Source organism: Salvelinus sp. IW2-2015, unplaced genomic scaffold, assembly GCF_002910315.2.
Source record: "Salvelinus sp. IW2-2015 unplaced genomic scaffold, ASM291031v2 Un_scaffold5899, whole genome shotgun sequence".
Classification (NCBI taxonomy): Eukaryota; Metazoa; Chordata; class Actinopteri; order Salmoniformes; family Salmonidae; genus Salvelinus; species Salvelinus sp. IW2-2015.
Genome location: NW_019947164.1, coordinates 1 through 5,895, shown reverse-complemented (window position 1 = coordinate 5,895; position 5,895 = coordinate 1).

The window sequence follows — 5,895 nt, the reverse complement described above, 5'->3', positions numbered from 1 at the left end:
GTCCTTAACACCTCACCTGGTTACACAGCTGCTTCCTGAGTTATTCACCCAATTTTATTACAGAAAAATCACAGGTGCAAAATGTAGCAGCAGGGACAAGTACACTGATATAACACCACATACTATACTGTATACTAGACATACTAGTACACTACAGTAGTACCTACATACGAATACAGTAGTACACACATACACTAAGTACAGTAGTACACAACAGTACAGTAATTACAGTCAGTTACATACATATACAGTAGTACACTACAGTAGTACACTACAGTAGTACACTACATACAGGAGTACACTAAACAGTAATACAGTAACTACACTACATACAGTAGTACACTACATACAGTTAGTACACTATATACAGTAGTAGTACACTACCAATAGTACACTACATACAGTAAACACTATATACAGTAATACACTACAGTAGTACGACTACAGTAGTACACTACATACAGTAGTACACTATATACAGTAATACACTACAGTAGTACACTACAGTAGTACATTACATACAGTAGTAACACTACATACAGTAGTACAGTATAGTACACTACATACAGTAGTACACTATATACAGTAGTACCACTACATACAGTAGTACACTACAGTAGTTACACTATATACAATAGTACACTAAGTACAAGTACACTACATACAGTAGTACTACATCCAGTAGTACACTACATTACCAGTAATACAGTAGTACACTAACATTACAGTAATACAGTATACCACTACATACAGTAGTACACTACAGTAGTACACTACATACAGTAGTACACATACATACAGTAATACAGTAGTACACTATTACATAGTACAACTATACAATAGTACACTATATACAGTAGTACACTACATACAGTAAACACTATATACAGAGTACACTGCATACTAGATACACTACAACAGTAGTACACTGCAGTACAGTAGTTACACTACATACAGTAGTACACTACAGTAGTACACTACATACAATAGTACACTATATACAGTAGTACACGACATTACAGTAGTACACTACAGTAGTACACTACGATACAGTAACACAGTAGTACACTACATACGTAAACAGTAATACAGTAGTACACTACAACAGTAGACACACATACAGTAATTACATAGTACACCATATACCAGTAGTATACTACATACAATAGTACACTATATACAGTAAGTACACTACATACAGTTACAGTAGTACAACTACATACAGTAGTACAGTAGTACACTACATACAGTGATACACTATATACAGTAGTACACTCAACAGATACAATACATTACAGTAGTAACACTACATACAGTAATACGTAGACACTACATACAGTAGTACACAATACACTAAGAGTACACTATATACAGTAGTACACTATAGTTACAGTAGTACACTACATACAGTAATACAGTTACACTATATAGATAACTACAGTAGTACACTTACATACAGAAGACACAATATACAAGAGTACACTATATACAGTAGTACACTATATACAGTAGTACACTACATACAGTAATACAGTAGTTACACTATATACACTACTAACAGTAGTACACTACATACAGTAATAAACATATACAGAGTACACTACATACAGTAATACACTATATACAGTAGTTACACTATATACAGTAATACACTACATACAATAGTAGCAGTATGTTTAGAGTCTCAGCATGGAGTAAAGCAGTATGTTTAAGTCGTCAGCGTGATAAACAGTATGTTAGAGTCTCAAGCGTGGAGGCATAAAAGCAGTGTGTTTAGAGTCTCAGCGTGGGGATAAAGCAGGATGTTTAGATCTCAGCGGGAGATAAAGCAGTTGTTTTAGGAGTTCAGCTGGGGATAAAGCAGGATGTGTTTAGAGTCTCAGTGTGGGGATAAAGCAGGTGTGTTTAGAGTCTCAGCGTGGGGATAAAGCAGGATGTTTAGAGTCTCAGCGTGGGAGTAAAGCAGGATGTTTAGAGTCTTCAGCGTGGGAGTAAAGCAGGATGTTTAGAGTCTCAGCGTGGGAGTAAAGCAGTGATCGTTCTAGGAGTCTCAATAATGGGGATAAAGCAAAACAACAGATGTAGCTAAACTCACACACATCGACCTTTCTGTTTCGAAACAGCAGAAATCATAAAATCATAAACCTTGTTCTCCATGGAGTCCATTGGTCACTCTTACAGAGGTAGCTAAAAGTAGCTTAACATAGTCATAATTGAAATGATAGAGACAAAATGTGTGTGTGTGTGTGTGTGTGTGTGCGCGTGTCTGTTTGTGTGTCTAGGTGTGCGTGTGTGTGTGTGTGTGTGTGTTTGTTTGTGTCATCATAATGTATTTGAATCTTTAATTTGGAAACCTAGTCAGGGATTACTTGTTGGAATACACTCAAAAGATTAAACTTCCTCTATGTTTTATGTCCTCACTGCTTTTGACCTACTTACAGTAATGTGTCACCTACATGGATAACCTCACTAAAGGTTCAGCTCAAATGTAACAAAAGTCTCCAAAACAGTTATTTCTTTATGATTATTTTCCTAGAGTATACCATTGTCACGTCCCAGACAAGCTGTGTTCAATGAACAAGCACTGTATCTGCCTGTCTGATAAAAAGAACAAGGAAACTGAAATAATGTGTTTTATGACCTCTGTCTGTCTGTCTGTCTGTCTCTCGCTCCCTCTGTCTCTCGCTCCCTCAGTCTCTCTCGCTCCCTCAGTCTCTCTCGCTCCCTCAGTCTCTCTCGCTCCCTCAGTCTCTCTCGCTCCCTCAGTCTCTCTCGCTCCCTCAGTCTCTCCTTTCTCTCGCTCTCTCTCAATTCAACTAATTTCAATCTCTCTCTGTCTCTATCTCACCCCCCCCTCTCTCTATCTCAAAATAAAGGAGGCAGAAAGAAAGGAGAATTCATCCTCATTGTTTTGTTGGTCCCAACAGCCATTATGTGTGTGTGTGTGTGTGTGTGTGTGTGTCCACATCCCCAAGGACTTAACATGGTCCACACAAGCATTTCGCTACACTACAAGCATTTCGATACACTCGCAATAACATCTGCTAACCATGTGACCAATAAAATTTGATTTGATTTAACACACCCACACAGTCACAAAGAGGGCACAACAGCTCCTCTTCCCCCTCAGGAGGCTGAAAAKATTTGGCAWGGTCCCTCAGATCCTCAAAAAGTTATACAGCTGCACCATCGAGAGCATCTTGACTGGCTGCATAACCAACAAGCTCCGAGACAGCTTCTACCCCAAGCTCCAAAACTGCTAAATAGTTAATTAAATGGTTACCTGGACTATCTGCATTGACCCTATCTTGAACTGACTCTGTGAACATTCAAAAGACTATATACAGCGGCAAGAAAAAGTATGTGAACCCTTTGGAATGACTTGGATTTCTGCATAAATTTGTCATTCAATTTGATCTGATCTTCATCTTAGTCACAACMATAGAAAAACACAGTGTGCTTAAACAATTAACACCCAAATTATWGTATTTTTCTTGTCTTTATTGAATACATAATTTAAACATTCACAGTGTTGGTTGGGAAAAGTATGTGAACCCCTAGGGTAATGACTTTTCCAAAAGCTAATTGGAGTCAGGAGTCAGATAACCTGGAGTCCAATCAATGAGATGAGATTGGAGATGTTGGTTAGAGCTGCCCTGCCCTGTAAAAAACACTCACAAAATGTGACTTTTCTATTCACAAGAAGCATTGCCTGATGTGAACCATGCCTCGAACAAAAGAGATCTCAGAAGACCTAAGATTAAGAATTGTTGACTTGCATAAAGCTGGAATGGGTTACAAAAGTATCTGTAAAAGACTTAATGTTCATCAGTCCACGGTAAGACAAAATGTCAATAAATGGAGAACGTTCAGCACTGTTGCTACTCTCCCCAGGAGTGGCCATCCTGCAAAGATGACTGCAAGAGCACAGCGCAGAACGCTCAATGAGGTTAAGAAGAATCCTAGAGTGTCAGCTAAARACTTACAGAAATCTCTGGAACATGCTAACATCTCTGTTGACGAGTCTACGATACGTAAAACACTAAACAAGAATGGTGTTCATGGGAGGRCACCACGGAGAAAGCCACTGCTGTCCAAAAGAAACATTGCTGCACGTACGAAGTTTGCAAAAGTGCACCTGGATGTTCCGCAGCGCTACTGGCAAAATATTCTGTGGACAGRTGAAACTACAGTTGAGTTGTTTGGAAGGAACACACAACACTATGTGTGGAGAGAAAAAAAGGCACAGCACACCAACATCAAAACCTCATTCCAACTGTAAASTATGGTGAAGGGAGCATCATGGTTTGTGGCTGCTTTGCTGCCTCAGGGCCTGGACAGCTTGCTATCATCGCCGGAAAAATGAATTCCCAAGTTTATCAAGACATTTTGCAGGAGAATGTAAGGCTATCTGTCCGCCAATTGAAGCTCAACAGAAGTTGTGTGATGCAACAGGACAATGCTTCAAAATACAGAAGTAAATCAACAACAGAATGGCTTCAACAGAAGAAAATACAGCTTCTGGAGGGGCCCAGTCAGAGTCCTGACCTCAACCCGATTTAAAATGCTGTGGCATGACCTCGAGAGCGGTTCACACCAGACATCCTAAGAATATTGCTGAACTGAAACAGTTTGGTAAAGAGGAATGGTCCAAAATTCCTCCTGACCGTTGTGCAGCCTCTGATCCGCAACTACAGAAAACGGTTGGTTGAGTTTATTGCTGCCAAAGGAGGGCAACCTGTAATTAACCTGTAATTAAATCCAAGGATTCACCATACATATGGTACTTCCTGTATGGTACTCCCTGTATGGTACTCCCTGTATGGTACTCCCTGTATGGTACTTCCTGTATGGTACTCCCTGTATGGTACTTCCTGTATGGTACTTCCTGTATGGTACTCCCTGTATGGTACTTCCTGTATGGTACTCCCTGTATGGTACTTCCTGTATGGTACTCCCTGTATATACTGTACCATCATTCTTGTGTATTTTATTCCTTTTGTGTTACCATTTTTTACTTTTCTTATTTTCTTATTTTTAACTCTGTATCATTGGGAAGGGCTTGCAATCTAAAATTATTGAATCAGCTTTTTCTCCTTGTAGATTAAACCTGTGGCTCTCCTTGTAGATTAAACCTGTGGCTCTGTGTTTGATATTGTGAGAGATTAAGTTCTGCGTTTTGAGTTTCTGCAGACAGCATAGCACTGGCCTCTGTCTCTCTGTGTGTGAGCACCAACAAGGACTCTCTCGTAAAATATATTTTTCCTCAATAAAACAAACCAGAATAAATAAAGGTTAAGTACAATTCAAGTTTCAAACCAGGTCAATCTTGTTCATCTCATTGTCAATCACTCGTATATGTATTTTCCGTAAATCCAACCTCCAAAATGTGCTCATTGCCAACAACAGTCTATCTGAACGAAAGACTTAGACAAAGTCAAATATAGTATACCACATCCATTCCTTAAATATGGAATATTAGATAGCCAAGTATAACTCTAAATTCTATTTTCTGTCGTCTTCTCAGAAGCGATTAACAGAAACACCTAATGGATAAKCTATTTGTTGAAAAACCCTGGGATTTCAGATTTACCCAGATGGGTATTTAGTTCAATATAACCCCTGGAACAGCCATGTCATGGCCGGAGTCATCCCTCCCTCCCTCTCTCCATACCTCTCGTTGTGCTGTTTCAAAACGCTTTGGATTTATGGGATTAAAGATAGCGTGGGCTGAGTAGCCATATTTGGTAGGTTTCAAACTACAGCCTTTGATTGGGAACAGATCAGGAACCATTTAACATGACAGAACAGGAACCATCTAACCTGACAGAACAGGAACCATTTAACCTGACAGAACAGGAACCATTTAACCTGACAGAACAGGAACCATTTAAC